The sequence below is a fragment of the Parasteatoda tepidariorum genome, chromosome 10 (genome assembly GCF_043381705.1).
Source record: "Parasteatoda tepidariorum isolate YZ-2023 chromosome 10, CAS_Ptep_4.0, whole genome shotgun sequence".
In the NCBI taxonomy this organism is placed as follows: domain Eukaryota; kingdom Metazoa; phylum Arthropoda; class Arachnida; order Araneae; family Theridiidae; genus Parasteatoda; species Parasteatoda tepidariorum.
Window position 1 is genome coordinate 5,384,707 of NC_092213.1, and position 8,557 is coordinate 5,393,263.

Here is an 8,557-nt window from a genome sequence, read left to right on the forward strand (position 1 = left end):
CTTTCTTATCATTAATAAAAATCATATATAAACAAGAAATTTTTGCGTATCTTTAAAAAAAAGAATATGAGTTTCCCTTTCTTTCTTTTTTTTTTGCATAAGTGCAGGAACTACTGAAACTGCTACCAATTGTATATCTGTGAATCCATGTTGGTGTTCTAGAAATGACTCCCATTAGAGAATCAGCATCCCTAAAATTGGAGGTAATTTGGTTCTTAATTTTTATAGTTTGGACTTCCAGCCCTGTTTTTTGTTTCCTCTAAAACCGCCAAAACGATACGAACAATGTTTATGAATAAAAGAATTGAAATTCTAAGAGGAATTGCAATCCCCGAATATTCTTTTTTTTAATGTTTATGGATAGTGCCTTAAACAACAGAAGAAAGTTTAAATAAAATGAAGTTTTCTTTTTATAGGACTCTTTTTCTGCAAGGGGGATAATGTGTGTATTAAGGGGAAAAAAGACTTTTCAGCAGTGCCATATCTGTTCAAGCTTCAAAAATACTGCAACCTTAAAATATAAATCTGGTAGTTATTAGGTTCCAAAGGAACTAATTTTCGTGAATAAAATAACTAAAAAATAATGCTTGGTTACATAATAAATAAAGCAATGGGATACCTGCAAGTGACGTAGTGTGGGTATCTCGATCCTGATTGGTTGTTGAAATGTTGCATTTGTTTACGTTAGCAATTACCATATGAAAGCAAGTTATTCCAGAAAGGAAGCTTTTAAAATTAAAAGTAAACAATCATCAAAATTAAATTGCAGTAAACTGTAAAAAACGGATAATTAAAATTCGTAAATTTTCTTTCGTTTTTGATGAAACCGTTTCCGAGAAAATGATTCGAATGAATCGAATAAATAATTCTTCACTATAAATTTCGACAAAATTATGCATCGAAGTTGCCAGGTACACAAAACAAAAATATATCACGGTTACGATTAAATACATAAACAAGTAATAAATCTAAGTAAAATAAGTAGACGGGAAAGAATTATATTTCAACTCATTCGATGTGCGATACTGCTCCGTATTTAATTAACTTATCCTTAATTAACATTTTAACTTATGCAGAGTAACTTAGCTTAACTGTAACACGCCATTTTTTTGATTAAGAAAAGCTGGCGCCGACGTTATAGGTCGCATGTGTGGGTATGGGAGATCTTTTTCTTTTAGAAGTGCAAGTACCCAATTGAATTATATCAAATAACTATAGTTAAAAACGATCGAAATTATTACGTTGTCTTTTCGAATCAATCTGATTTGATAGATAGCACGTACAAATAATATATAAAATTGAGTACCTTTAATAAGAAATTCAAATTTAACTTACGTGGCAATAAAAGTGTAGTTAATTACAAAAGCGAAAAAATAATATTTATCAAATTAAAAGTACACCAGAGATAAGAAAAAACATACCTCGCGTTGCCTAAATAATTGTTAACACAAAATAGCTCGAACATCACAAAAATGGCTGATAATTCAACGTCTTTTTGTCTTCTTAAACACATGCTGAAGATAATGGACTCCATGAGAACAGATCACAATCAGAGATAAGCCGAAAGCTCATTAAATTCACATTAAATCCAGCCATTTGATTTATTCATTAGATTTCAACAATTTATTTAAGCTTCTATCGACTTAACTATATTGATGTTGTGTATCACATTGTTTGAAATCGTTAGCGAATTGTTTTTTACTTGAAATAAAAAGCAAAATAATATTTTCTTATAACTAGATGCCTTAAAAATTGTCCAATTACATTTTTAGGACATCTATTATACATTGGACAAATTGCCCAGTGACATTAAAAATTAATTAAAGGAAAACGGACAAAAGATCCAAACGTAAGCCTTACTGCATTTTGCATAGGAAACGAGATTTTATTTCTTTTTCGAAGTTTCACAATTAGTAAAAAAGTTCATGAAGAGATGGCGCTTCTAACCGAAGAAAAGTGTTACATTATTTTCAAATCAAACGTCTTAAAGTCTGAGGACAAATTATACAGACGACCATGCAAATTTTTCAGTTGAAATAATCTATTATATAGTAGAAAAGATTGCTTTATAGTTTGTAAAACCAGAAGCGTCATTTGTTGAAGAAATTTGTAATTAATTTAAATAAAAAATTTGGTAAGAATAAATAACAGCTTTCTTAAGTTGGAATGAGCTATTATGCAGCAAATTGTTTTTTAAATATATTATACAGTAAGTAGCACCACTTGTAGAAGAGATTTGTGACTAATTTAAAAAATTTGGTGAGAATAAGTAACTGGTTTCCAAAGCAAATTGCAGCAATCCTTATATTTCGATCTCCCTATGTTTTGCTCTTACTTATTTTCCTAATTCTCTGTCACTTCATTGTTTTTTTTTTCATTTCAAATACTATATTAAGTTCCTTAAGTGTTAAGCTTGAATTTTTTTTTTCTGTTAAATAAATAATTCTACTTCAGAACTTTAATTTACTTCTTCATATAAACTGTTACTTGAGCAAATTGTTACTACTTATATCTAAATCAAGAATAATTATTTTATATCTTTTTCTGCTAAATGAGTAATTCTACTTCAGAATTTTAATTTAGTTCTCACATAAGCTGTAACTTTAGCAAATTGTTATAACTTATATCTAATAATCTATAAATCAAGAATAGTTCTTTATACGAAGAAATAACGCCAGTGTTTGAGTGTTATTCGTCACCGTTTAATTTTTTGGTCTTAAAAATATTTATAACATTCTAACAGAGCAGTGACTTTTTAAATAAAAAGGGAGAACAACAGAGAAATTTATTAGTAGAAGTTATTAACAGAAATTATTTAAAGGGGAATTAATCAAGATATCCCAAATCATAATTGATTTATGAACTTAAATTTTTTCCCCAAAAATCCTTTATCATAGTTAATAAGTCAGAAACAGCTGCAAATATTTCCTAAAAAAGTTACTTATCATTATCTTTCTTATCATTAATAAAAATCGTCTGCGTGTGGGCAAGCTTCCATGCTTCTGTTCGTTAAAAATATTTTTTTCTTCTCACAGCGTAGCATATTAAACTTTAATTTACATGCAAAATTTTACGAAATAAGATGCTGGAAACATGCCGGAACGAAATGCTGGGGGGAAGGTGACAGCGGAACGCTGTTCCAATTTTAAAATCATTAGGCAAAATGAAGAATTATAACTAAAACTTTTTTTTTCAGGGTACCTGCCATAAAATATTCGATTTTTTTCATCTAGGTACGAAGGCAAAAAAAATTTAATATTTTATTAAAGAAGATATACCATAAAAAGGATTTTTTTTCAATTAAAAATCGATCAGCAGTAAAGTTTATAAAATCAAAGATCCAAAATTTAAACATTTTACGTCTATTGAAATATTCGCAATTAAAAATAATCGCGATATTTTTTAATAAAGTTTATTTAATGATATAAAAACTAATAACATATTGCTGGTAGTTTAACAACGTTTAATTGTTAACTAAAGATAACTAACGTTAACTAAAGATAACATTTTTCATTGCAAAGGTTTCAATTAAAATATACTTTTGAAAATAAGTACTCCAGAATAAATTTTTTTTTATATAAATCAATATTGATAGTGATTATGAAATTTTATCTTCAAAGGAATCTTTCAATACTTATAACCTCATCTAATGCGTTATTTTGCCTTTTATAGCATATTGTACTTCAGGAATGGTTGGTCAGTTTTCTTTTTTTTTAACAAAACGCGGTACATCAGTACAGTGTTTGGTAACAAATTTAGCCCAAAAATATGCTTAACGAAATTTAACAAAGTGTGGTAAATTAGTGCAAATTTTTGGTAATTAATTATACTTCAGAAATTGTTTGTAAATTTTTCAACAAATACGGTTTTTGGTTGTAAACTTTTCCCTGGAATTAGTTTAAAAATTTTACACAAAATCAATGGATCACTACAGATTTTTCGTAACAAATTATACTTCTATTTTTATATATAGCTATTTTTTTTTACGAGTTTTCTTTTCTTTTTTTTTTTTAATCAAAATGTGGTGTATTAGTATAGTTATTTCGATAATACATTTTCCATCAGAATTTGTTTATCAAAATTTAACTATACCCGGTGTATAAGTAGACAGATTTTTACCTACAGATTTTTAGTGACAAAAAATTATACTTCTGATATTGTTTGCAAGTTTTTAACAAAATGCGGTAAATCAGTACAGTTCCTTGATAATTTTTTTCTTTCTAGAATATGTTTATCAATTTTTAACAAAATGCAACATATCAGCACAGTTTTGTAGTTACAAATTATAGTTCAGAACTTATTTATCGGTTGTGCAAACTTTATAAACTACATTGTTAGAATTTTCATGCTCAAATTACGGTAAAACAACCGGCAGCAGTCTGCCAGTCCAATCGACCGTAATGTTCACGGTAAAGAACGTTTTTTTTTACCATTATACGGTTTTCAAACAGTTTAATGAAACCGTTTAACTAGTATAATTAAAACTCATGATTACAAGACTATACGGTTTCTTAGCCATTTACAAATAGCATGGTTTTGAAACCGCTAAAAAGAAATTTAACTGGAGATTGGAGCAAGGTTGTGGTGAGTTGTGTTTTATCAAATGAACCGTGGAATACGGTTTAATTAATTAATTTGCTTGTTTCACCTATCGAAAGAGATGGGAACTACTAAGCTTTTTTGTATTAAGCAGTTTTATGACATTGCCATCTATTCGCAAATGGGAGAATCGTACTCGATAAGTCCAGGGTCACAAATTGAGGGGACTGGAATTTCGTCATGTGTTGAGGGGAATGAAGGAAATGTTGTGGCGTCAAAGCTGGAACTGAAACTCCCGTATTATCAGTCATGAGATTGACAGAATAGCCCTCTCGGGCTACAATATGTATAAGTGGCTTTATTAAGCGGGCCTAGTTGGTGCAATAAGATTCTGGTTGTTTAACAGTATTGGGTGAATGCAATAATAAATAATTTTTTTCGCAGATGATAGTCTTAATACCGTCTTATTTATGTTTATTTGACTTTTTTGTTTGAATATGGTAGAATAACAATTAAATGAATTGTTATTTAGCCATTTTTTTCTAACAGTGTCATTTAAAAATACTCGCAATAGAAATTATGAATCTAGAGTAAACGATACAAGCTAAATTAAAAAAAAAAATTAGAATTCCGCTGTTCCAATTTTAGATAGCGAACGAACTAAAAATGTTTATCTAAAACAATTACATCTCAAAATTCTCTATTTTTTATTTCATTTTGTAGTGGTGCCGCAGGTAATCAGTTAAAATGTTCTGATAAAGTACACTTGATATGACCTTCCTGATAAAAATTGCGTGCACTTGTCAAAAGATATCCTGTGCGCGAAATTGTTTTTCTTTCCAGCTGTTCAAATTAATATTTGGATTTTCATTCAAAATCATTGTTTAGTAATACATATTTTCTGAAATTGGAAAAAATGGAATTTATCAACATTTCAACATGCTTTTTTTCTATTATTATTGAACCATAAACTCGATTTCTCCCCCCCCCCCCTGCATTAATCCTTAAAGCAGCGGTTTCTGAATAGTGTTCCGTGGAAGGGGGCACAGGGGTTCCCAGAATGAAGGCTATTTTTTTTTACTTCTTGTGATTTTTCGAAACCTGCAATTAAATTTCGATCCAATTAATAATCCACTATTTATTTAATATTTCCGTTATTTTTATGAAAATTCAAAACAATCTTTTTTCTAATAACATTATAATGAACTCATAATAAAAGGAACATCAGTATTTCGCATCGAATAAAAATAACCGAATTCAACACTGAGGAAATATTTTTCTCAACGTTTTACCATGATCAACTTTTATTTCCGGTCTCATTCATTTATATATTTTAACGAAAACCATATTTTGGCTAATTCATTGTCAGTTTATGCATACCTTAAAATCAAATGAAAAGCTGGAATGCCGCACCCGTGGTTTCAACTCTTTGACATAAAACCTTATTTTAAGATCAATATTCATAAAACAATTTCATTCCTCATTAAAATAATTAAGAAGATTTAAATCATTTTATTTTAAAACCGTAGTTGAACAGCCGACTCAATTTTGTATTTACGACTACTAATGTTGAATTCCGTATCCTTGTAATTTTGAACCTACTCCAGAAGACAAAAGAACTCCTGGAGCAAGTAGAGGGAGAAATTTGCTTTCATGGAGTACTTTCAATGTTATTAGATGTTGAATTCCGTATCCTTGTAATTTTGAACCTACTCCAGAAGACAAAAGAACTTCTAGAGCAAGTAGAGGGAGAAATTTGCTTTCATGGAGTACTTTTTGATGGAACTAACACGCTTTTGAGTTACACGGAGAGGAAAACCACGAAAACCTCCCCCTGGCAGCCTGAAGGCAGAGGAAATCTATCCCATGATCCGTCTACCACTGAGGATATTTTTTACATCAGCACTGTGGTTGGCGCGAACCAGGTACAGAATTCGTATCGAGCAGCCATCGCTGGGATTGGAAGTGGGTTCACCTCTATGTAAGGCGAACGCTCTACCCCCAGAGCCACCATGGCTCAATTTGAATCATCATTTTATTTTATAATTTTATAACCGCCGTTGAACAGCTGGCCCAATTTTGGGTTTACGACTACTAATGATCAACTCCGTTGCCTTGTAAATTTGAACCAATCCAGAAGACAAGGAAACTCCTGGATCAGTACCCCCAGGGGCACGATTTGTTATGGGAACATGGAGGACTTTGTGAACCGACAGATTTAACGCGCGTCAGTCACCATTTACTACACGTGGAGTTTTCTTCCGGCGGGGATCGAACCCACAGCCTCTTGGACATGGGCCCAGTGCTCTACCAACGGGCTACACAACCGGAAAAAAAATTGGAACCGCTGCCCTAAAGTTTAGGACTATGGACTTCGTATTAAGTTTGCTATGTGATAGATTAAATATCTATGTATAATTCACTACCCAAATACATCTTACAGTTAAATTATAAACATAAATAAATTAATAAAATGTAAAATAAATAAATAAATAGTATGTAAAATGAGCGCTAGGCAATAAGAATTGTTATCATTGCAAAATCTGAAAATTAGGCATGTTCTAAATTATCTTGAATAAAACAAAAAGCAAAAAAATCATTAGAAAAATAAAATTTACTTTAAAAGCAAAAATTGAAAAAAAAAATAATGTTTGGTATTACATTTGTGGATTATTTATGGTTAAAACATACCTTGCCCACCTATAGTGCTATTTCGCGGAATTTCATACCTCCCTTTCTTTTAAATATTCATTTTTTTCTAAATTTATCGATTTTACTGCGATTTTTTTTAAAAATGAAAACGACAAATTCGAGGAAGAAAAAAAAGTTAAATTTTAAAGTTAAGAAGAGAAAATAACTGCTACAAAAGTTTTTTCTTTATCCGTCAGCCCGGCCGTCATTTTGTGAAATATTAAACAAACGGTAATGTTAGAGTTCTTGGAATATAATAATAAAATTTATTTCGTATGACCGAGTGCTGACTACAGAGTTATTTGTTTGTTCGACGAAAAGTGCACGCACGCACCTGACTTTTTTCCAATATTCGAGGCAATTTATTGCATTTCATCTGAATACGAATGCGATTTCATATTAAAACAACGGTTAATTAAATGCCATAAAATTTCTAATGACACCTTCTTGATACCCTAAGAATAAAAAATTCAAAAAAATGTTCTGTAAAACTCAGTCACACATTAGGATAGATTGGAATGCTTTTGTAATAAATAAGTGCTTTGCTTAAAATTACTTAAGTGCTTATTCGTAACTAATTTTTTTTAAAAAATCGAAATTAAAGTAAGTATTTTCAGATTAATCTAGTTTATCTAAACGCTAACAAGATTTTTTTAATTTACAAAAATAATTGTCGCTTTCCTTCTTTCTCCTTTAGAAAAAAAGGAAAAAAGAAGAATGATTTATAAGCATAATATTAATGAATTTTATTTTAAAGCTCATGAGAAAACACCTGTTTTCTGTTCTCGTGATTAATGATGTTCATATTTTTTCTTATTTTATGGTTTTTTAAAGGTTTTAGATATTTTTACTGGCAAAACATACAGTTTAATAATAGCTAAATTCTGTATTTATGTTAATAAAATAATGGTTTAAATATTTACGAAAATCTCTAAACACATCTTCTTCCAAATAATACGAAATTATTTTATTAGAATCAAGAGAAAACGAATGAAATGAAAACTTCTGAATTAATTGAACGAATGAATTGAAACGTTCGCGAATGATATAATAGTATTCGTTCAATATGTATTAATACTATCGAATAGAGAGTATTTGTACAATATGTACTAAGACTATCATATTATTTGAACTTATAAATAATTCTTTATTTTATTTTTTAAAACTAATATATCGCTTGAACTCGATAATATTTCTTTACGCATTGTACAAATGCTATTATATTCGTTTGCTAACGTATTTTTGAAATTTGAGTATTACATTTTCGTCTTATTTATATTACAATACAAATATGAAAGTCTACAGAGTATATGTAAAATTTTATAGC

The 8,557-nt window shown here is 29.6% G+C and overlaps 1 protein-coding gene across 2 annotated transcripts in view; it reads right to left on the reverse strand.

Annotated features, from left to right (window-relative positions):
• LOC107451235 (ceramide glucosyltransferase) overlaps positions 1-1,509 on the reverse strand; it is a 46,125-nt gene extending 44,616 nt beyond the window's left edge. For both annotated transcript variants that reach the window (XM_016067261.3, XM_016067260.3), the window contains exon 1: positions 1,422-1,509. The gene's annotated coding sequence lies outside the window, so the exon portion shown is untranslated. The remainder of the gene's footprint in view (positions 1-1,421) is intronic.
• Positions 1,510-8,557: the final 7,048 nt, after the last annotated feature.